Here is a 25,032-nt window from a genome sequence, read left to right on the forward strand (position 1 = left end):
CAGAAAGTGTTGGTTCATTTTCTAGATCAGCACAGGTCTGACAGGAAAGGCACATTTACACGTCCCGTTCATTCTAATACATTATCCTTTCTGTTTGTATATCCTCATTGGTTAGTCGCTTTGAATAAATGAGTACATGTAAAATGTGTTTCTCTTCTGACTTGTGGCAGATGCCGACATAAACCGGTGCAAGTGTTGGAGTTTTCTATGAGGTGACGCTTATTTAACATTTATGGAAGGAGTCTCCAGTGTCGGAGCTTTGTAACAGCAGTAGTTCCTCGCTAACCTGACAACTTATTAACATCGAGAGAGGTATGAAGGCGGGAAAACAAGAGGCCGGTGAGGGAATGACCGTTCATAGCTGTAAATAAGAACGGGACTGACTTGGGCTACTTCCAGATTAATCCGGACAGATCTGAAAACTTCACTTTCGTTCTAAAAACGCGCTGGCGTTTTCAAACCTTTCCCAAAAACTGCTCGTCAGCCGCCGAGACGTCCGGAAACGCTCGCATCGCTCGCATAGTGCGCGTGCGTCAAAACGTAAGAAGCTTCGTCCCGCGTCATTTCTGTCAGGCATTCATTTAAAAGCGAATCCGAAGGTTGTTTAAAGTGACGTTAATCTGTAACACAGCTATCAAACTCGATAACACAACTCCAGTACGACATCGTCCACCATCTCGTTTGTTTCGAGTCGAACGGGTCACATGACTAAACGTACAGTCACGGTTTCTGAATGCCGCAGTTTTCTCGTTTCACACAACAACGCGAAAGAGGCGTTTTCAAACGTATTCGCTCGCGAGAGCGTTTTTTGAAGAAGGAAAAAACGGCGTGTGGACGGAAAGCCACGACGTAGAGGAAAAAGATGCGTTTTCAAATCTATCCGGATTTAATGTAGACGGTTTTGCTTGTGTAACTATAAATGGATAAAAAAAATTTAAAAAACGTGTGACGTCATTATATAATGCATACAGAATTGTGATCATTGTCAAATTGCAGTGGTGAAAGAGGAATAAAACACTGTGATGCGCTGTTATTGGAAAATAATCATCATGGTCGTGGCGGTAACGCCGCTTCACGCCAAGCCGCCATCACACGACTGCATCGTTGATGATTTTCCTCTCGCCGCATGCCACCAAGTGTTTTTTATTCTTTACATGATTCATGATTTCAGATTTGTTTTTATGATGTTTTTGCATCCATTCGTGCAAGTCCAGACAATTTCTGCCAAATTGAGCAATTTATTGCCGTTTAAAGTGTTATAAAAACAGTCACACGATGGAAATCGTGGTGGGGCTTGATCAACGTGCGAAAGAAAAGGAAAAGACGTTAATAACGATACGGATGAGTTGAATAAGACGACGAGTAATTAAATAGGATGAGATAAATCATGCCATTAGAAGGCTGGTAATAAAGGAATTAGCTTAAGGCTTTTAGGATGTGCAGAGCACTGCGATACAAACGGTTACACAGTCTCTTTGTTCTCCAGCGTAGCAGAAGAAAAGCTCTCATCTGCAGGGAGCCTTCGAGCCCCCGTAATATTTAGCGGGAATAAATCCGCCCTATCCACGGACAGATTGAATGCGGGGAGGGAAATCTCAACGTCCAGTGCTTTCAGAACCGTACATGCTTCTGTAGCAGACGCTCACAGCGAGAGAGTTCAAAATACCAGGTGTGATGACGTTTCTTACTCTTCTCTCCATTTTTAAAAGCTGTTTTGCTTTTCAAAGTTTGAGAAAGTATCGAACGTAACTTTTCAAAAAACGAACAAAAAATGTACAACGAGAAAGAAGAAGAAACTCGGTGGCAAAAATGTAAATAAACAGCGTTCTTCGTTAACTGTTTTCTAAGCCTCGTTTTGGCTAATCATGGTCTATGAACACGCTGCCAGAGTTTTCGTTTGCACTCGCCATTCTGGCGCGGACCTCTCGTGGGCGGGGCTTAACAGAGATTTACTCTCGTTGGCTAGTGAGATTTGGATCAGCAACTCGAGCGTCCAGCCGAGGATGATGACAATGACGACGACGACGCTCCGTGCCGCTCCTGAGAGCTCGTCTGTGCTCATCAGAGGGCGGCTGTGGGTCAGGTGGTAGAGCGGGTTGTCCACTAATCGTAGGGTTGGCGGTTCGATTCCCGGCCCACGTGACTCCACATACTGAAGTGTCCTTGGGCAAGACACTGAGCCCCAAGTTGCTCCTGATGGCAAGTTAGCGCCTTGCATGGCAGCTCTGCTACCACTGCTGTGTGAGTGTGTGTGTGTGTGTGTGTGTGTGAATAGGTGAATGAGACAGTGTAAAGCACTTTGGATAAAAGCGCTATACAAGTGCGCCATTTACCATTTATCTCGAAAAAAAATGATGAAACTACCCAAACCTCAAATATTAATTACGAACTAATATCCTGACTAAGTAGGGAATTTCCCTTTGTACTACACAGTACAAACACTAACTCTACAGAAAACCGCAAGCAGAACGCTCTCCAAAATTCACGCCACTGATGTCTCTACTTCCAGATCAGGGAGTTGCCGATCCAAATCTCACTAGCCAATGAGAGTAAATCACTGTTAAGCCCCGCCCACACATGCCAGAACGGCGAGCGGAAACTTGCGGAGTGTGAACGAAAACTCTGGCAGCGCGTCCATAAACCATGATTAGTGAAAACGAAGCTTAAAGAACCGTTAACAACAAACGCTGTTTATTTGAAGACTGTGTTTAAAAAAATAAATAAATAAAAAATAAAATTTTTGTACTGAGTTCGTAGTTTTCAGTTTCAGTGTTTTTCTACTTTCTCATTGTGCCCTTCTTTGCACTTTTTTTTGTTGTTGTTATAAATCTCTAGTTCCTTGACTACTGTCTCTGATCTCCATAATACATATTTCTCTCCATACTCACCCCCATCCAGCCCCCCCCCCCCCCCCCCCCCCCCCCCCCCCCCCCCCCCCACATTTTCCTGCTTAGATCCTATCGCTCGGCCCGGTTGCACCTTCGCATCTGATTCCCAGAAAGAGAGGAAATTTAGTGGAAAGCTTTTTCTCTCTCTCTGTGTGTGTGTGTGTGTGTGTGTGTGTGTGTGTGTGTGTGTGAGAGAGAGAGAGAGAGATGGTGGTTTGGCATAGCAACGTGAACCCAACAGGAACCAGACCAAACCCAAGAAAGTTTTTCAAATTTCAGACCCAAACACGCTTCTGAGCATTCCCATATGTGCCACTGGATGTGCCGAGACTCATTTGGTTGTTTGCATGAATGAAATCAGTCATTTTTGGCAAGCATAAAAATATGGTGATTGTCATGAACAAGGACAAGTCCCTCACCACCATCAGAAAACCTAAATGCTAGTTTCACCCAGCAGTGATCTGTTCGCTAAATATACCATAAACATACAATATCTGGGTTGGAGTAATTACACAGTGCAGGGGAGGACAAATCGGTAGCCCAGGACAATCAGGTTATGTGTCCGTGTATTCGTTTATTTCTAGTTTCCTGGTGGACAAATAGGTTCAGTAAGCTGTTGCTACCGCTGTAACAAGTGGTTTTCTTTTTCTCCAAACCATTTACGAAAAAAGAGTTGTTTTTTTTTTTGTTGTTTTAAATGTAATTAACTTAACAGGGGCGCAACTGCAGTAAATACAGTAGGTTATAGTCCAAATCCCACCGCCTGTTGCACTACACACATCAGCCAACATGTGATCTGGCTGAGCATGAAATGATTTTTACTTGACCGATGTTAATTAGCATGCACAAATGTGGAAACACCGACCATCATCTAACTCTCCTGCGATCACAATACTCACAACAGGCCACATCGCGGTGAAACATCACATGAGGAAATAAAGACGTAAGAGAGGCTAGAACACTATGCAAATATCGTATAGCAAATACAACATGCTACATTAGAAAAAAAAATTAAAAAGAGGATAATGGCAGTCATCCCATCTGGTGGTCGGCCGGTTGATCCGTTTTACTGATTAATCGGCACCGATGACAGATCGCTGGAAGTATTGACAGTTTTTCACGGTTGCGTCCGTAGCGGGAGCGGTCGAGAAGGGTCCGCTGTCCTTATACGGTACGAGAGCGGCCACTAGAGGCGAAATAAAAACATTCACGAACGCATTTGGTTGTGTTATTTGTAGCTTGACAGTGCTGGGGCTTGAACTCCTGACCTGGTTGTCTCTATTTTTATTTGTTATTTTGAGTGTTACGTTTTGCTTCAGTTTGGAAGTAAATCTTTTATTTACTTGAATATTTTTGAATAGTTAATATATATTTCATTTTTTTAAAAAGTACAGTATATTTTCATGGTACAGTCTGTACTGTTTATTTTTGTAAAAAAAAAAAAAAAGTTCAGCAATATTTTACGTTGTTTTTTCATTTAGTATCCATTTTAAAAATTTGATTAACCGGTTATCACTAAGCACTTAGCACAACTTAGTTATCGGGATCTGTGAAATCCACTACAGTGAGTCGACCTCTAATCCCCTCTCGGGGAACTCCGTTATATCCCTTAGTCTGCCTTCAATAGGGCAATTTTAATTCTTGAAGGCAACGATGTGATATTTGACAACACTATTGTGTCTGCTAAAATGCGATACGATTTCAATTCTTAAGGCAAAGATTTGAAAGCCTTGAGGCTGCTACGGCACGATTTTGAGGCAGCGAGTCTGCTATGATACAATACGACAAGATGGGATTCGATTTAGTAGCCTCCGATCTGTATGGGACCAACTTTGTTCAGAAAGTGGGCCAGGCCTACCGTTAATTCACCAATGATGTAGAGAAGGACTATTTTAAAAGTATCGGATTCACAGGCAGATCCCCTTGCTAGCCTGTTTACATCACACCAATTTAAACAGGACTTGTTTTTAACACACCGGTTCTTTTGTGCTGTTTTGATCATAATCGATTTAACCCTAGTATTTAATCCACTAACTAGCTCGCCGTGTGTTATTACAGTACATTACATTAGCTACCATGTTGTAGATAGTTATTTGGGTTTCAGGCAAACAAAAACGTGAACCTTGGCAGGCCTTTGCTGCTTTCTTTCAATGATAAATTGTGTACAGAACATAGCGAAGACGTTTCACTCGCTTCAACGGATTGTCATTTCTGTCGAGGAACTGTATTTCCTGCCTCGAAAATTCTCGTCTTCAGACCGACACTTCCTTTTATTTGGTTGATCCGCTCGATTTTTAGTAGGCATTTCTATTTCATTTGATCAAGTAGATAATATAAACACTTCTAGGGGGTAAAAAAAAAAAAGAGGATGATTATTGATAATGAGCTCTAAACCACCGAACATGTTTTGGCTGATCGACTATGACTGGAGTAAGGGGAACATCGTGAACGTTTGATATCTGTCTGCATGTCAGGTCCTGTTGGAGTCAGGTGGCACCTTTTGTTGGTGTGTGGTTGTCTCAGTCTTTCTCTCTCTCTTTCTCTCTCTCTCACACACACACACAGGCACACAGAAGAAAGCCTGCAGCTTGGAGACGATATTAAACTTGAATAGTTCTGTTTGTCCGGAACTACAGTACGCATGGAAGTCCTTCACAAGTTTTACACACACACAAGAAGAGGAGTGTCTTTTCACTGGGTTCCCATGTCTCAATCTGACAGGAATGTTCACTGCTCCATAGGGATTGCTCCCGAGTCTCTTGCGTCCCCCTATATCTGGCCTATATCAGGCCAGAAGGAGCCAAGAAAATTCATGCCTCGTCACACCCGCAGTTATAAACCTACATCAGCGGTCAATCCTCCATTTTGGCAAGCAAGTCGATCACTTCTTTTAGCAGCGTGTAAAGAGACACCACCTATAGCAACTACTGTCAAAACAAGCCCATGTTCCAGCCGAGGGAAGCCGTTACCGTCTCCGTTTTCAGTCTGGCCGTGTTGCTGGCACGTTATTGGCACCGCCGGGGAAAAAATGATCTGCCACATGACTCTGGCATGAGAGCAGACGGTAGATTGATGATACTGTAGATCTCTGCTGAGCTGTAATGCAGCTACACCATTAGAAGTGAATTCTATTGAGATACATGGCACTCCTAAACATTAATTAAAAAAAAATAATCAGATTTTCACATTTACTTGACACATGGCGTGCATCACAATCCTTGTGCTCCTCGTACATGTGTTCAGATTTAAACATGACGTTAACATTAACGTGGGCTATACCGGACATATTCTGTCTTTTTGTTGTCTTTTTCTTTTTTTTTTGTTTTTTGTTTTTTTTTAATTAATTATGAGCCAAACCACTATGCCCCTGGGAACACTGGAAAACTCTGATGGAGGCAAAAACGGGGATAGAAATGTCAGCATTGTCAGCAGTCAGCATTGTGTGTAAATCCTGGCTTTGACAGTTCCTCAACCTCAGCTACAGCACTCCAGTTCATTATTGGTTTCAAATCCTGCTCGTGCAGTTACTATTTTTGTCTGTACCCGCCTGCGACGTTTTCTAATGAATCTAGTTGGTTGTATTTCACGAAATCTAAGCAGCCTACATTAAAATACCGCAACCCTGACCAGGCAGTTACTAAGGATGGACGAATGTGCCTTGTAAATGATGCATGCAACGCCGCACATTTATGTTGATGAATGTACTCTTTTGTTATTGTTTTTTTTGTCCCTTACAGTTTTTTTTTATTTATTTTTTTTTGGACGTCACTTTTTGTTGCATCGTCACACAGGATCCCAGTCCAAATGCTCACCTCTAGTCTCCACCAACAGGTCGGCTGCTATTCATACCTGTGTTTATATCTGTATCATTATCACTGGGCTCCTGAGAGGCACAACAAAAAACAACCACGTTTGCTTAAGTAGAGCATGACTGGTGAAGAAGTATGTTATCAGAACACCGGGAGTTCAAATCCTGACGATGCCACGGCCATCCGTGGCCAGGAGCCAAGAGAGCAAAATTGGATTTTTGAACGATCTGAAATACTCTCGTCTCACTACGGCGACAATGTGAAAGCGCTACCGATCTCCGTCGTTATTGGTCGACCGCTGCAGACGTGGACCTCACCTTCCTGTTTCGATAAGCAACTTTTCTAGACTTTTTTGGAACGCTTGTTCGGAAGGATGCATAAATCCTTAAACTCATGGGCATCCCAGGTTTCAAATCCCAACAAAATTGGCCTCGCTGACTGAGCGGGAGAGACGTTATGCACGCTCTCCTCTGTCCGTCACGGCTACACTAGCCAATCGTGGGTGCCTGTGAGCTCACAGATACGGAAGAGAGCAGGTAGAACCTTCACCGTGACTCAGGAGGGATTCAGTTTGATTATGATTCTTTGAAGATGAAGATTTCACCACAATTCGAGTTTCTTGGTACGATTCCGCAGTATTTCCCGAACTAACTACAGCGAGCTTGGTTCGTAGTGAACGGTGTTTTTAGCAGCTGATGTCCAGACACGCCTACTGTTGGACAAACTCTGCTCTGTGACACAGCGGCTGTAAGCCCGTTCACTCAGCGAGTTTTATCACCGCTGTAGACCTTTGATCAAGAGTGTGTTTAATAGGAAGCTTAACATGCTGTAACGTATTGAAAACACATGGCGGAAGCAGGGGGTGGTTAGGAAGAGGCCACTCTGATTTAAACACTGCCCGTCTTGATTTAGGTCTGACTGTCTACACCAATACTTTGTGATGTACTTAACTAGCCATCTGGGAGCACAGGCATGCACCGGGTCAGGACTCTCTCCATCTTTTCACCTCACCATGGGGGAAAAAACTGTTTTCCCTCCCATTTTCCCCCATTTTGCCCTTTTCTCGACACCCTTTTCCACCTGAACATGCACAAACACACCATCTTGATCCCCTTCCATATGCCACTTCCTTTCTTTGATGGACTGAAAGGCAGCTTTGAAAAGCAGACACACCTTTCTCCTTTATGTGCGTTAGTAAATACAGGATGGCCTTTGTTCAAGTGAACGAACAGACAAAGCGTTTACTTTCAACACTGATCAGGAGTCAGCTCTGTCCGCCAAAAGACCTTCATTTCAGCTGGATATCTGATCAGCCAGTAGAGACCACGTTCTCCGCCTCGCTCACCTGAGAGAAAATGTCTACAGCTATGTTTGATGTCCTTTGTGTTGGTGTTCTTCTCTTAAAGGAAAGCCAACTTTTTTCTTTTTTTTTTTTTCCCCCCCGAGAATGAATACAACAGGGGAATTCCCAAATGAAAAGAACCACTCTGAGAACCTCTTGATGAGAACTTCTGACAGCCCGGGAGTCAAAAATACGACAAAACGGTCTTCTTTGTATCCTCGCCAGTGGGGAAAAAAAGACAAGCCAATCGAACGTTATAATATGAATTGAGCCCCCTTGGAAGTCCCGCCCCCTGTCGCTTTTCTAATAACCGTTTTTCCTGTGTAGCGACTCAAGAAGGCATACTCTCGTTTCCCTGTCAATCACAGCGACACTAGCCAGTCATGGGTGTCTCTGAGCTCATGTATGTGGAAGAGGGCAGATAGCATGTTCCTCCTGTCACTCTGCCCTGTGAAAAGCACAAAAAGATTAGCGTTCACCCTCCCTGGTTGGTCGATGGATGAGAGAGAGTTAGCAAGCTGGTGGGAATTGGCCAAGAACAAATTAGGGAGAAACTGGTGAAGAAGGTTATAGCCGTCGTACATGTACAGCATTGTGTGATGAAACGTTTCTCAGAGCCTTAAGTGCTAATGAGGTCTTTTATTACAGACTCGTAGAGCACTAGCTCAACTTTCCCTCTTCCTCGTCCTGACCTACTTAGCATCGCTGAGAGGGTTTCTGCTGCGTGGCCTTGGCAGATAACAGTGTAACACTGTGCCCTCTTGTTAGTGCTGCGTGAGAAATAAGGGGCTACAAATCTCCGAGTGTGTTCGAGGATTCCTGAGCCAGATCGAGTCCGACAGGTTCGAGATGTCAATTGAAGATATTCCCAGTACGACGCCGTTTTGATTTATTTATCTATTTGGGCAGCATTGAACCGATTCCTGATATTCGAATCCATTTGATTCCTTTCGAAGAAAACCGGTTTGTTTTTTCATTTCGCTCGCACCTGCCATTTCTATTCTTCTGGATTCAAAATAAAAAACATCCAGATGTTTGAGACCTCCACATGTTTGGTCTAGAACACTAGAAGACTGAACACAGGTTCAGGTGTGTAAGGAGCTGGGAGGGAAATGACATGTGACTCATGGTTGGGCCTCGAGGACCGGATTTGTAAACGCTGTTCCGTCGGACATGCTTTCATTATCCCTGATTTTCACGTAAAAAAAAAAAAGATTAACGTCACAGAAAACATTTTTACATGGTCTGGGAATTCATTCAGCCTAACGGAACATGAAAGCATGTTGAACGTATCTTAGTGTTTTTTTTTTTTTTTTTTACTCAATATAAAGGCACTTCTGTTGCATTGTAAAAAAAAAAAAAAAAACCCAAACAAACAGGTATTTATGCATGAGCCTTGTTGTGAAAAGAGGGAAGAAGAATGAGAGAACTAGGGAGGAGGAAAAGGAGTAGCTCCAGCTGGTCAGTAAAAACCACAACACCCAGGATCAAGGAAGTGTGTGTGACCGCGTGGGCGTCCCGTATATGCTGCGGTATATCTGGTTCCAGTCACGTCACAAAAGAGCCCTTTGATGCACAGGCAAGGCAGGCTTGTGTGTGTGTGTGTGTGTGTGTGTGTGTGTGTGTGTGTGTGTGTGTGTGTGTGTGCGTGCGCGTGCAAACGCTTTAACCCACTTCAGCACTTGAGCTCCTGCCAGAGTCTCAGTGTTTTTAATCCCCAGTCCTCCAGCCATAATACTTTGTGTGTGTTTTGGTGTGTGTTTGAGACAGTGTGAATGGCAGTGTGAATGTAGCACATTTGTGTTAGCACCTTCAATCACCATTTCCTGGCAGTAAAATGTGTTATGGTGTCCCTGTTTGGTGTCTGAAGCTGTCTTTGAGTATTAATCAGACAGACCCGCTGAGTCAGCCATCGAGAGAGCCAGCCTTCAGTACATTTTCCCGCACTCTTTGTGTTTGGTTTTTTTTTTTTTTTTCTTTCTGAGGTATTGGAACAGCTAAGGGGACTTCCACGGTATGAACCTCCATTAACAATGCTGCAGAGTTCGGGTAAGTTCAGGTGATGAATCGGCCACGAACGAAATTCACACGTCTTTACCCTCGCCACAGATGGAATCACGCGGCCGAGACGGTTTTGGTGTGGTTCTGTAGCTAACAGCCGTAATCGATCTCTGCTTTTTAAATCTAAACTGGAACTATAAATTGGGAGCTATATAATCATTAGCGTAATTTTCTTTGAGTTGTGAGAGTTCGGGCCTTGCAGGATACCAATGATGCTGTGCTAAGCAGAAAAGCGGTTAGCCAAGATGGCCGCCTTTATAAAGTTCAGTGCGCAGCTACAGGACATGGTAGTTGCATTTTCATTCAGTTGAAGCTTTCACTGTGCAGCGTTTGAATCGAACCCCGGTGTGTTTTGGCTCTCACTGTGACTCGTTTAGGTGTGTGCGAACACTCCGGCGCAGACCAAAACAACCGGTCCGAGACCATGTGAGGGAGGCGCGAGGTGGTCTCGATCCATTTGAACTCGAACATTTTTCATGCATCATGTGGGTGGAATGAACTTCCTGCTGATTTGAAAAGCATTCGTTTACTCTCCAAGAAAAGGCGCGAGCGAAATAAAAGAGGCCGGGGTCGTGTTTAAGAAAGGCACGATACCGATTTTTTTTTTTTTTTTTTTTTCTTTTCTGATACTTATGCTGAAACCCTGAGTATCAGTCGATACCGATACCCTTCCAGTATCCAACGTCTCCTTTTAAAAAATACTGAGCTTTCGTTTTTTGTTTTTTTTTTAAACTGAAGCTCTTTGATGCAAAAAAAAAATCACTTGCATTGTATTTATAATAAATAGACTACGGTGTATAATGTAAAGGAACCCCAACGAAAGAAAAACCAGTCAAGTCTCTGTATGTAAATGTTTCCGGCTCCAAAAATAAAAAAAAAATCTTTTCCAATTAATTTACAATTATTTATTAAGTAATTTATTTATTGATCTTTTTCAGGATCCAATATCTGATATGCGTACTCTGATATCCGATCCACCGTTTTTTGCTGGTATTGGCCAGATACTGATACTGGGTATTGGATCGGCTCTAGATTGGATCTCTAGTTATGTGTTTTTAGTGTGTTTGGTGGTGTGTTAGTTAACCATGTTCTTTTTTTTCTTTTTTCTTTTTTTATGCTGTTTTGTGGATTTTTATTTTATTATTTTTATTATTTTTAACCAATTCGGGCGGCTAGTGTTTAAAGGCTCTGGGTTACTGATCAGAAGGTCGGGAGTTCAAGCCTCAGCACTGCCCAAAAGCTACCACTGTTTGGGCCCTTGAGCAATGCCCTTAACCCTCAATTGCTCGGTTGTATAAATGAGAGAAACGTGAGTCGTTCTGGATAAGAGCATCTGACAAATGCCGTAAATGAACCCCCCCCCCCCCCCCCCCCCCCCTTTTCTTTAAACATCAAACTTCCCGGAGATAGCAGATCATTTATAGTACTGTTTATTAATGTGTATTGTTTTTTTTTTTTTCTTCTAACGAATAGATAAAGTGAAGTAACATTGTAGTCGGAAAGCAACCTGTGTGTTTTGGGTTCCGGCGTCATTCTGTAGATACGAGACTCTAACCTGAGCCGTGAGACACAAATTGAACCAAGTGACCGAGCTGTAGAGCTGCAGAAATGTGAAGCGTTCTGGATGTTTGGACTGATGAACAAGAAGATATGTTGCACTAAAGATTGCACGTCGTGGGCGACATCACAGTCCGCAGTGGGTTAATTATGTGGAGTGTGAAAACGAACGAAAACGAAAGATTTGTTGCGAGAGGGACTTTTCATTACTTCTTAGCTACATTAGACTCCTCGCTCTAGTGCACAAATAAATAAATAAATATATATTTATATATTTATATTACAACTACAGAAGCATGTCTTGCGTGATGCACTACGACTACATACGGAGTCGTAAAGCTTCCCCCAAAAAGCGCGAACCACTGTGGAACGATTCTCTCGGTTCATTTCATTTCTGACCACACTAATACAGCGGCTTCAGTCGTCTGGATCGCTGGTATGCTGCGTGCCGTTTGTCTGGGTCTGGTAGTGTCGCGGTCTGACCGTCATGTTGAATTACTGACTTAGCACTGGAAAAAGCAGGTCAGGACATCCCTTTTCTTTCTCTCTCTCTCTCTCTCTCTCTCTCTCTCTTTCTTCCTCGCTGTCTCTCTCCTCACCACCCTACCAGGCCAAACCGGCCGTGAATAACTGCCCGAGTTCTAATTAACACGAGCTGCATTTTGGAAAGGAGAAGGGAAAGAAGGACAGACGAGAAAGCAGAAGAGAATCCAGGTTTACGGTCACCATGGGGTCACACTCGGATGCGTTTTGCGAAGAACCCGCCCTGAAACGAAGTCCGTACAATTCACCATGACTACTAGACATTTTGGAGCTAATTCTACATGACAGTTGAGGTTTTTTTTTATTTTATGGCAGCTCCTGAATGTCGAGTGTGTAAAAGAGCTGTCGACAGTGTAATAACACGGAGAGACACACTGACGCACAGAGAACGCAGTGACGGGCACGAGGAGAACTGGAGGACTGTGACTAATGGCTTTCATAAGCAGTCATGGGGCAGTGGGAGCGCAGTGGTTAAGAAGCCAGCACTACTGACTGGAAGGTTGTACCTTCATGAGTTTAACCCTCTGTTTCTCTTCATGCTCGGATTCTGTTCTTCCTCACTTTGCTTTAACCTACCGTCACACTAGCTAGCGTAAAAGAAACCTCAAGGGTTCGAACCGAGATGTTCTCAATTCTAGGCAAATGAAGTATTTGTACTTAAGCGGCTTTGTACAGTAGTTCCAAGCTTTCTCGTATGCAGTTGAATTCACACATCACACTCTGAAAACATCCATGTCATGAAGCCATTCTAGATGTTTGGTGTTTGATATAAGAGAGCAGAAGGACCTTATGGTGAGCTCTTTGGTCATCTCCTTGGTCATGGGGTGAAAGCTTGTTGCTGGCATGTGCCTGTAGGTGTGGGAGGATACGGCAGCTGGCATGGCGATGGATATTCCAGCGAGGGAAGACTGTATACCATCTGGGTCCGGTGTCCTTCCAGTCTCCAGTCAGACTTACTCAACTCAGCACAAGTACACTTCCAAATCTGTGCTCCTGTACCTGCTATAGAATGAGCATTTATCTTATCGTCGTAAAAAAAAAAAAAAATACGGAAATACTGTTTCGATTTGGCTCCAGTTCTTGTTATTTCTGCTCGTCATGACTACTGCGGTTTTTTTTTTACTGACTCTTACAAATTTTTATTTATTAAAGAACACCACCATCTTTTTTTAAAAAAAATTCATTCATAGTTACAATTAATGTTGCGTTATAGTTAAAGCCCTCTATTCTGAAGACTACTACAAAGCTCTGACACTGGAGACTCCTTCCATATATGTTAACTAGACTCCTTATCTCCTTATAGAAAACTTCACCATGTCAAACGATCGTAGCGTTCTCCTGATTAGTTTATTATTTATGTGGTGCGGTGACCATGCAAGTCCGAGGTTAGAGGTGTGCGATACGACAATATTACTTCATGAACCATTCAAATGTCTCCACGGGCTGCCTTTACAGAGAGATCGCTAGTATCGCGCTAAAGTGCACACTCTGGCTGCGTCTGAAATGCCGTACTGTGACCGTACCTACGTACTGCTCGGCCGGTGATACAGTACGTACTGATCAGTATACGTGTGTAGTATGAATACAAGCTGGACATGATGCAGAGTCGAGGCGGAAGCAGTAGGTCATCGGGGTATTCCTCGCCTACTGTTCTGAATACTGAGAGTTCGGACATATTACCGCCTTTGGCCTACTGTACGGTAAGTAAGGTAGTTGTAGTAGACATTTGTCAACTTGCCGCACACTATTTCTTCCAGGAACTTGTTTCCATCACCCATAATCACATACGTCTCCATCTCAACCAAGCATAAAAACTATGTTCTACTACTTCCGCTTCTTCCTTCGAAAGTCTGGTTTGAATTCCGAATGCACAGTGGGACTGCATTTCTAAAGAAACGCTCTCTAAAAACCCAGCGATCCCACGACACAAGGGTGATGTGTGGTCTCTGGGAAAGATCTGGAATGTTCTCCATCATTTACAGCGGTTCATTTAGTTTGGCATTTTCCCCTCTCAGCGTTGTAAACCCAACTGCCGACATTAGCGTTGTTTGTCTCCGAGCCTTTGAGACAGATCTGTATCAGGAGCTCTGGTTTGTGTTTTGGGAGAGAATGTGGAGTCAGACTACTCTGGGCTTTACTGCGTTGTAGCGTAGGTTTGGTTGAACATGTACACAGCCGATCAGTGAAGCCTCGTCCGTCCGCCTGGGTTGGGAAAGAAAAGATGGACGTAAGCATAGCTGACTAAAAACCTTACCAGTCCAAAAGGCTTACCAGTCTGCTGTGAAGTGTGTCGTCACAGGAAAACAACCCGACATTCGCTAGATGGTACATCCGAGCCGAAACATCCCTATCCACCACGTTTCCAAGTGAATTCAGACCCAGTGATGTTAAACACGCTGACCAGCTCTGTCTCTCTTAAAACGTCCCGCCGTCATCGTGATAGCCGTCATGACCTGCGTCTCTTATGGAAAACTCCAGTGTTCCATTCAAAAGTATTTACTACTCTAGATAATCCAGAAGACCGGTACGCAAAACAGATCTTTCGGTAGGTTTGAAGGTGACATGAAAGGTTTTTAAAATTCTGACGCTGACTGTAATGGGAAAACCGGATAGTGTTAGTACTCAGTAGTGGTTTAGAATGGTACATGCGTATGCACTATGAGACACAATGCTGGTTTGTTTAGCCAAGGTAGAAATTTGCTTAGCGCGATGGTGAAAAATACTCAAATAATACCTTCACTATCAGTTTAAATGTGGCTCGTGTGAATGACTACCAAGTAATAATTTCAAACAATATACCATTGCACAAAATCTGTTTTTGATATTTCTATTAAATTGTCAAATAAATTAATGAAACAAGAGGTGATTTTGTAAGTTCGTCTCGTGAATCTATTCGTCAATCAAACTGCCGCTTGGGGATAGGCTTGCTGCGATAGTCTGAGTTCCCGGTGTTGCACGGCGTCCGGGCCGCACACCGGTTACATAGCTTGCCCACCGCGGCACCGCTCCACACTGTCGATTTGCTTTTTTTATAGATATAAATATCATTTAGTTCAGTTAGAGAACGGACGCTTCAGCATGAGCCGGACGAGTCAGAGTCTCGGCACAGATCGGGTTTGATTAATCACGTGATGAGAGCGAGGCGAGCTGACCGACGAGACGATGGCGGACGATTTGCTGTGTTTAATATAAGCGAGTTTGTCGTAGTACTGTTTCGTCGTTGTTGTGTTTTTCATTAAGAATAATAACGAACCCACCATTCATGCAGTTGCCATCCCTGAATTGCGGCTAACTTGAAAGGACGTCGTTTTCATCCAGGATCATCCAGGTCACGATACACGGTATTAACAGGGTAATTTTTTATATATTCAGCTATTATCTTGTCTTGTGGACTATATGTAAACATCTGTTATGTGAAATAGCTTATTCAGACAGTACTAAATAAAAAACGTGATTTTTTTATATATATATAGGACGCGCCATAGCAGTTGTATGTATTCGTCGCTTTACTGCACCTTATGTCATTTGCATGCATCTGGGGGAAAAAAAAAATCTCAATTCAGATATCACTTGCCGTTATCGCTGGAATCAGCTCCCGGTGTCGCACTCGTACATAGAAAACGACCGGTCATTATCGGTCACATTTCCGCTGGCTCGTGTGAGCGCAGAGTAAGACTTTATGGATTTTTAATGTCTTGCATTGTCACAGCATTGAGCGAGCTCCACTACAAGTACACACTGTAGACACAGACAGTTGGGAGTCAGTCAATATTTGCCTTTGTAAGTTTCTGCCTTCTGGCATGGGAACAAACGACCAATGGACGGCTGGCTAGCAGAGAACGAAAGAGAAAGAGTGCAAGCGGGGGAGGGTGAGCCTGTCTCGGCCTTTTTTCCAAATGGTGCTTTCATCACAATAGCGTCTTTATTTATTTATTTTTTTTTACATTTTTTTTTTTTTTGCTAACATTCTTTGAATAAATAAAAATGATAAACGCTCAGAAATTGCTGTGGTAAAAAAGAAGCTACTGGAAACTGTGCTACAGGACCGTAATCTCCCTCTGGGTGCTGACAGGAAGTCCACTTGATCCAGAGGGTAGAAGTATTCCTTACTTATAGCACATGTAGATTTATATCCTTTTTTCCATCGAAGTTATCCTGTAGACTGAATTTGTTCATCCTTCTAGAGCACTACTTTAGCAGACCTCTTAACTCGTGATCGTTGAGGGTTGTAGCCGGTTTGGGACGAGGCCACCCAGCAAGCCTGCGACTCTCCCGGCTTTTCTGCTCCGTCCATCTGGCATTCCGTGAATGAGGGAGGAAGAGGGGGAAGACTGTGGTTACAGCATGGCTCTCAAAGAGTTGCTGAGTCTCGTAAACGTAAGGGGTTAGGGATGCTTTGAAGTGCGCTACTTGCGCCGTGTGGATCCACTCTGCGGTGAACGACTCCTTCCTTCGTGCTCATGTTACTCCGTGTGGAAACGGCGACGACCGAGAGAGCTGCTCCGCGCGTGAGACCGAGCAAGTCATAGCCTGGTTCTGTCAGATACACCCTGCCCTAACACACAGCTCCTCTTTTTCACATAGGACACAGTGCCGGTTGCATTTGGGACGTGAGCAGTGTTCTCTATTAGGAGACCATGAGCTTTGTAACGTTGCAGATCTTGTACGTGCACAAGCGGATGCATTACAAAAGGAAAACATTACAAAGAATAATATGACTCCTTTTAAGATTGTATAACGTGGATGGATTCAGTGCTAAGGTTCGTAGTGTACACTAGTTCCTCATTTGGAACAGTCTAAGATGTATGATCTGGATGAATCCAGAAGTGCTCTTGGTGACATGGGGTGCACTAGCTATTTCATTTGGAACACGATCAGACGTCGCTTCTTAAGATGATCCGGATAAATGACAGCAATTCATGAAAGCGTTCAAAGCCCGAGGAAAGCTCTGAGACTGATTAAACACACAGTGGACACGTCAGAGATTTCCTTCGCTCGTATACTGTGTTATTACAGAAGCTGGTCTTGCGATAACGCTTTGGATTCGGATCTGGTTTCGGATCGTCGTGCTCGTTAGGTGTTTTTCCTCTCCCGCGACTATTTTAAGTTGTTTTCCCTGTTTGTTTTCCTAGTGATCCAAAGCCAGACGTAACACCGAGAAACCACAACATCCTGCCCCTTTATTTACAGACTCGGTCCGACCATCTCTCGGCGCGTCAGCTCGACCCGACCCGTTTAAGAGTGCGTGCTTTGCTCATGACCACGTCAACCAACATGCGGGGACGCATCATGCAAAAAAAGTAATCGTGTGACAAGTATATAAACACGTACGCACTCGTAGAAGCACAGCTCGGCGGCGGACGAGTGTATAAATAATTCACCCACGTCCAGTGATTGTAGCTTATTGTTACTGATCCCCCTGCAGGCTCGTGTTGGACGTTCAAGTAGGGCAGGATGATCAATTTAATACACCGCGCGTGATGGACCTGTTCATTCATAAGGCCAGATATATGTCGTTGCTTTTAGGATTAAATATATGATCTAGCACAGCGCTATCGAATTCTCAGTTGGTTAAATTTCTATAACCGCAGCTCTGACAGTAATTCCTGCTGAACGCACGGGTTTAATTTCTATTAATACGCACACTGTAGTACGCTATCTTTTTTCTAGATTAACAGCTAATTGTACTTCACAGGAAATCGAAAACAGGATTTCGAGGTTTTTTTTTTGTCATTGTTGCGGACAAAAATGCATGATTTAGCTGCGGCGCTTTTTTTTTTTTTTTTTTTTTTTTTTTTTTTAAAGTTCTGCAATGCAATTTTTGTGATTTTTTAAAATTTATTTGTGAGGCACGTCCGCCTCACACCTCCAGGATCCGGGGTTCGAGGCCCACCGGGGCCATGTGTGTGTAGAGTTTGCATGTTCTCCCCATGTTGCGGGGGTTTCCTCCGGGTACTCCGGTTTCCTCCCCCAGTCCAAAGACATGCATGGTAGGCTGATTGGCGTGTCCAAGGTGTCCGTACTGTATGTATGGGTGTGTGAGTGTGTATGTGATTGTGCCCTGCGATGGACTGGTACCCTGTCCAGGCTGTACCCATCCTTGTGGATGGATGGATGGATGGATGGATGGACTACTTGAGTTGGCGAAATTGCAATCGCACCGAATAGTTTTGCGTGGTCCTTCTCAGTGATGTTTGTTGGTAAACGAGACCTTTTAGCTGTACTCATGTTCAACGCGTGTGAATCGGAGAAGGCTTTGGTGGAATGCGCGTCGCGATGGCGTCACACGACGCGTCTTGGCCCAAATCTGCGGTAATTTAGAAAAATCGCAAACTCCTCCGAATGTTGCAGCGTTTGCTTGATTTTGCAGTAATTTCATCATTCGCGAAATCACAGGTACGATGGAGGGACTGGTACGTTATTGTATTATATTATATATTATATCACAGTATAGTAAGTTATATTACAGTATTATTACTATACTATATTATAGTATGTATATATTATATTATAGTATAGTATAGTAGCTACCATTTTTCGCCTAGCCATTTAGGTTTCCAGGCAACCAAAACCTGGGAGCGTGCAGCACACTGGCACTTTTATTTGCCCAGTGGGTTAGCTAATACATTTAGGAAAAAGAACCCTTATGACATCATACTGATTTGTTGATAAATTGGAGCCTGCTTTTTGACTAGATTAGCTAGATGTAGCTATGTAAAAGGGAAAATAATAGCCGTAGGGACTTATTCAGGACGCAATAACAGGGTTGCTATTAAACACCATTTAAACCAGGTGAATTATTCTAAGTACCGTTCGTTCTTCTCCATTAGCGGAGCTTTCTTGTAGGCAAAGCCTATAAAGCTGACCATTTTTGTCATAGCAGCAGTTTGCGCATGCAGGCGTTATCAGGGGAACACGTAGGAAATGAATGCCGATCACTACAGGGATTTGCGCAGCGCACGTACCGCTACGCTTCCTCAAAGTAATTCAGCAGCGTGTGTATTTTCCAACTTCAGGTTCTTCTCGCCCCCGTCTTTTTCTCTCGGGTTTCCTTTCCCCCTTCACATTTTTTTCTTTCTTTCCCACTCCCTCGCCTCGCGTTCAGGTAGTTATTAGGGCCATGGCAGCATACCAGCCGATCCCAAAAGCCAGGGAAAAGAGCGAGGCCACGGAGGAAATAAAAGGACGGGGCGTCAGGAATGCCGTGAATGTTATTGTGTAGATATTTTCTCTGTTCCCTGGCTTTCGGCCTTTCTCTCTCACTCTCTTGTCTCTCCCAGCTGTCATAATAACACCGAGCATATTGAAAGCTCAGCTGACCAGCACGAAAGAGCCCAGTCTGATCACCCGTGCACATTAGGCCCAGCGTATTTACCTGCACATGACAATCATTCAGCATGAATGAATGAATGAATGAATGGAACCCTTTAATGCTAAACCAGACTCACGTTAAGTGAAAAAAAAATGTGTTTTACGTTTCTGTTTCAGATCAACCACGATTCGAAACCACAGACGTGTCCTGCAGCCATGAGGAGCAGTGGAGATCGCTAAGAAGTGTACGTATTGAAGTATTTATAGTAAATGTCATGGTAATGAAGGAGAAGAGCTGTTCAGTCCGTACAGTCTGTTTGTGTGTGTGTGATTGTTGCAGTCAAAAAAGCTTGCTTTTGTGTTTCTCTCTTTTTTTTCTTTTTTTTTTTTCTTTGTTTGTTTGTTTTTTTTTTTAATTTGCGACACAACTTGTGGAGTTTTTGTGCATGCTTTTTTAAAATATTTTTATTTTTTTTTGTAGAAAACCTCATGAATTTTGCACGATCGTCAGCAGTGACGTTTGTTGGTAAATGAGACGTTTTAACTGTGCTCGTGTTCGACACGTGAATCGAAGACCGCTTCGGTCGCATGTCGTGATGACGTCACATGGCGCGTCTTGCAAGCTCCTCCGAATATCGCAGAGTTTGCTTGTATTGTGCGTTAATTCGGTTGTTCAGTCATTTCTCCTGCTGATAGATGAATTAATGTGTTACTTAGACGTTATATGTCTATACATTTAAACTCACGTTTATTCTTTTGGCCGATGATTGATTGATTTTTAACCAAGTGAGGCAGAATCCAATCCAGGCATGAAGACCTGAGAAGTCAGCCAGGACAAATATTGGAGGCTTATACCGTTTGTTTGTTTATTTATTTATTTTTCTCCCCTTCAGATCGAGTACAAGTCTGTTTTTGGTATTTGCTGATTCTGATTCCGGTACTGCTACAAAAATGAGTAACCTACGTAGTATAAATCAGTCAGGGACACCACGGAACGTTTTATTTAGCTCTGTTCACGTCCGCCCCAGTTTAATTACGTGAGTAAATAAACTAGGCTACTCGGCCCGTTCTTTATTATGGTAGCTAGTTGGATTTTTTTTTTGCCACGGATGGAATAGTGTTGCACTGAATAAGAGCAAGGTTTTGTTTCAGTCATGTGTGGCTGCGAGTAAAGTACGCTTTATTCTTCATATCCGCGTCGGAATCCCCCGTCTATGAACAGTAGTGGCCGATCATCATGATCAAGAGCTGTTACTTTTCCCTCACTTAGCGTTGTCTAGACATTTTTTTTTCCGGATTGAGGTCCTCAGAAATCTCTGTTTACATGGTAGTTTATTAATCAGAGTATCGTCTTAATCGGGTTAATATCTGAATATCGTTGTCCATGTAAACGTGTTGATTTTTTCTAACTACGTACAGACTGAATTGCATTTTTATCTATTAACGTGTACATGTTCCTTACCACCTCACGGTGCATCTTAGCCCATTTTATTTTGTCCATTTGCGACGCCTCAAAAATTTCACAACCCGCTCAGTCTGGACTGATCCCCTATTCCTACAGTCCTTCCTACCCTTCGAAAGTATTGGAACAGCAAGGCCAATTCTGTTGTTTTCGCTATACGTTGAAGACGTTTGCGTTCGAGACGAAAAGACGGCCGATCAGAATTTCAGCCTTCATTTACTCGTGTTCACATCTAGGAGTGTTAAAGTTAAATTTAAAACATGGCACCTTTTTGTTTGAACCCACCCATTTTTTTTTTTTTCCCCCAAGTTGTCAAATAATATCGGAACACGTGCCTGATCGGTGTTTCTTCTTGCCTGCCCACCAGGTGTGCAAGGGATATGCAACCAAATATTAAAGTGCTATTTACGTTAAGACGATCCGTTCCTGTACTTTTGTACGGCGAGTTTTAAGTCGAACACCTCTGCTCAAGGTCCTGGCTGACCTGAGCTCATAACGCAAATCTGCCGAGCTAGCACCGCACTAATCTGCGTAATCGCGCACACGGCATGCCTCTGTCGCGCGAGAATGTGTCCGAGTATCTGTAAGTATCTGTAATCCTCACCATTCTTTCCACTGCTGTTTTCTATATCACACGCTGGGATTCTGCTTGTAATGATCGTTCTCACAAAGCACCAATCAGATCACCCTCTCGAGTATACAGAGCCCGCTCACAGAGCCCAGCACGCATAGTACAGATATCATCAGTCTGAAGACTCGCATTCATTCAGCGCTGCAGCGGCCTACAGATTTCAAAGCGCTATAGAAAACCCAGAGAAAGAGGCGAGGAGGAACCGTCAGACACTCTTTGTGAGAGTGTACAGTAACGTCTCTTTCTCATCTCTCTCTGTCTCTCTCTCTCTCTGTCTCTCTCTCAGCCCTCCCGTTTCTCTACCTCTGTCTGACCCCAGAGCACGGTAGGGTGTTGCTCTTTGTGTGTGTGTGTGAGAGAGGTATGAGAGTCGTAACAGTTCTGGACTCTGTCTGCATTTGCTGGGAAAATGTATTGCGAATGACAGGATCGAGAGGGGGAGGCTTCGTTCTGTCCACTTTCCTTACGAGTTATAAGCTCTTTATCTGCTTTATCTCTTCTCATAGATGATGTACTGCCTGCCAAGTTATTAGCCAAAGCTATTCATCGACGCTTAATGCAAAATATGCCACGAGCGCGAGAGAGTGTACGACGAGCAAGTAATGTTTTGTCGTGCGATGGTGTGAGCAGAATTACTGTTCCCATCAAGAAAGGCCGTTATTTTACCATAACAGCGCGTGCTTACATCACAGAAACCTGCCAAGTATAAATTTTCACCCGTCAGTGAACGACGTGACCATTTTTATGTACGTTTAATGGTATGGAATATACACGAGACGAGTTCCTGTTCTCACACATGGTGTAGTAGCTATATAGTCGCTATAGCTCTTACCAGCCTCTCTTTTTATTTATTTATTTATTTTTTTTTAAACCCTCTCTCGCGCTCTTTCTTGAAGTATGAAATACATCCCGTCATGTTACCTGGAAACTTCTGGAGACTCCTTCCTCCAGCTCCTTACAGAAAACTTCATATAAACAAATATACGCTTTCCGCTGTTATATAATAACACATTTTAATCCGTTTATTATTAGACTTAGGGCGTTTTCATACCCGTAGAGCCGGGCTTTGTTCCGAAACGAGGACTTAAATTGCCGCGGCGTTGTGTTTTCTCCTCGGCTCGGTTCGCTTTCGCAAAGCAACTTTTCAGGTCAGTTGTGAGTCAGCTGACTTCTCATTGGCCTGAGCGCGCCTGTTTATGTTCCAGAGCTCCGTCCAAAAACGGTCATCCGTCGAGATGGATGGACAACAGCTCCGCGAGCTTATTGTGACTTGCTTTCTAGCTGTAGTTATTCTAACCGATCAGTTTAATCGCTCCGTGAAACATGGATTCCCGCTCAAAGCCCATCTCCTTGAGACGCTCGTGAAACACTTTGTAAACCTCTGTTTTTCTGAAATTAGTTTGAGAGACCAAATATCAGCGATGCACTTTACCTCGCCTTTTGTCCAAGTTATACCACGATTCACGTTGCGACATGCTTTTATCTTAACCCAGTTCCCATTATGCATCGCTATACAGGTTGGTTCATTGGCCCGTCGGGTTATGTAGAACATCCGCCCCGACATATGAGTCCTGAGTGTGAATGAGAAACGGTAACGTAATTACTGTCCGAGCTGTTGTTTAAAAAACAAACAAACAAACAAAACAAACCACGAATCAACACTTTCTGACCAATCGGATTCATGTTGCAGTCGAAGTTACTGTAAAACTCTTTGCTCTTTTTCATGTAAATCTGGATCTCTTCCATGAGTCCCGTAATCGCTGCACAGCTCCTCTGAAATTGTTTTCAAGGCTTTATTAAGCAGATTTTTTAATTAGGATGTAGAACGTAGCTGCAGGGTGAATAAGAAGGAACGCCCCCGGTGGAGGCCTCCTCCGTCCGGCTGCTCCTCCGCTGTGGCGTCAGACCCCCTGCCTCATGCCGTTTCCCTTCATCAGGAGTGTCATCACTCCTCATTAGTTTGTCATCGGTGCTCTCTGGTTACCGGAAGAGCCTGCGAAGTTCAGGATTCTCCCCCCATCCCCCCCCCGTAGCTCGTCTCTCATCCCGTTTCCTCATAACGTCACGAAAATATACCCTTGGACAGAGAATAAAGTCCTCTGAGGAGTCAGTAGGGAGTCCATTTAGCTACTGTGCGCTCTCGTGTGTTTCTCAGCCACTACACTGGGCTGATGCTCAGGGACTAATGAAACGAGAAAGCTCAGCACGCAGGAGGTGCTTCAGTTTTAATTCGAGTGCGGCTCTAACCCTTCAACCTTCCAGCACACTCCTCTTCACTACGGCTTCAATTTAGCGTGCCCCGTGTTGACAGCTCCCTGATCGGCTTCATTTAATGCATTCAGCACCGCGCACGGCCGTCCCAGTGCTGTACATGACTCACACATGCCCACTGCAGTGTGTGTGTGTGTGTGTGTGTGTGTGTGTGTGTGTGTGTGTGTGTGCGCGTGCACTCCAGACCACAACTCCTACAGGCTGTCATCATTACTCAGCTCCCTGCAGGGGAGTGTAGGCCCGCAGGTGTCCAGGGAGGAGATAAAGCGAGGCACAGGACATTTTGAACAGAAATGGCCAGATAGACTTGTACGATATAAGCATTTGATAATGATAGTCTTTATTGATCACGTATACATTGCAGCACAGTGAAATTTTTTTCTTCGCAAACACCAGCATGTCAGGAAGTTGGGGTCAGAGCGCAGGGTCAGCCATGATACAGCGCCCCCTGGAGCAGAGAGGGTTAAGGGCCTTGCTCAAGGGTCCAACAGTGGCAGCCTGACAGTGCTGGGGCTTGAACCCCCAACTTTCCGATCAGTAACCCTTAGCCGCCAAGCCACCACATGCCCCGTTGATCGTTCTTACATGATCTTCCACTACCACGACGTCCAGGGACATTGACAGTTGTTCAAGTTTGAATTTGCTCTTTTTAAAAGGGGAAAAACGTAAGAGATTCTACTCTGAGTTTAGTAGGTTTGGTCTTATTTTCCAGTTGCTGCTAAATCGTTTTTTTAAAATACGTTTTCAAATGAAAATGTCAGACCTTATACAAAAAAAAAACTTGTCATGCTTAAATCTTGCGATTGTTTTGGATTCCATGAAGGATGAGTCGGTCAAGCCAAACGAACCAATGTCTTGAGACGGTCGTCGAATAGGTTCCGCCTAACACGATGGCGGAAAACATGCCGGCGTCTGCGGCTTTAAGATAGACCGGGATGAATCGTGTTGCATCTTTTAACACGTCTTTCCTTTCAGTCCATTTTGTCGTCCTATGGAAACATTAATAGTCTACGCCGTCTGACTTCAGCACAGAGAAGCAGTCTTTTATCTGATGCGTCTTAGCTTCTCTTGTCCGTGCTTGCCGAACAGATAAAGCCAGGCTAGCCTTCCACGCATGGAAAGTCTTTGGTCTGAAAACATGTATTAAATGAAGTCAA

At 43.8% G+C, this 25,032-nt stretch overlaps 1 protein-coding gene across 1 annotated transcript in view; it reads left to right on the forward strand.

Annotated features, from left to right (window-relative positions):
* The window catches only part of sipa1l3 (signal-induced proliferation-associated 1 like 3), a 98,828-nt gene that overhangs the window by 14,692 nt on the left and 59,104 nt on the right, over nt 1-25,032 (forward strand). The window contains exon 2 of the mRNA XM_047152694.2: nt 19,689-19,756. The gene's annotated coding sequence lies outside the window, so the exon portion shown is untranslated. The remainder of the gene's footprint in view (nt 1-19,688; nt 19,757-25,032) is intronic.

Source organism: Ictalurus punctatus, chromosome 4 (genome assembly GCF_001660625.3).
Source record: "Ictalurus punctatus breed USDA103 chromosome 4, Coco_2.0, whole genome shotgun sequence".
NCBI lineage: Eukaryota > Metazoa > Chordata > Actinopteri > Siluriformes > Ictaluridae > Ictalurus > Ictalurus punctatus.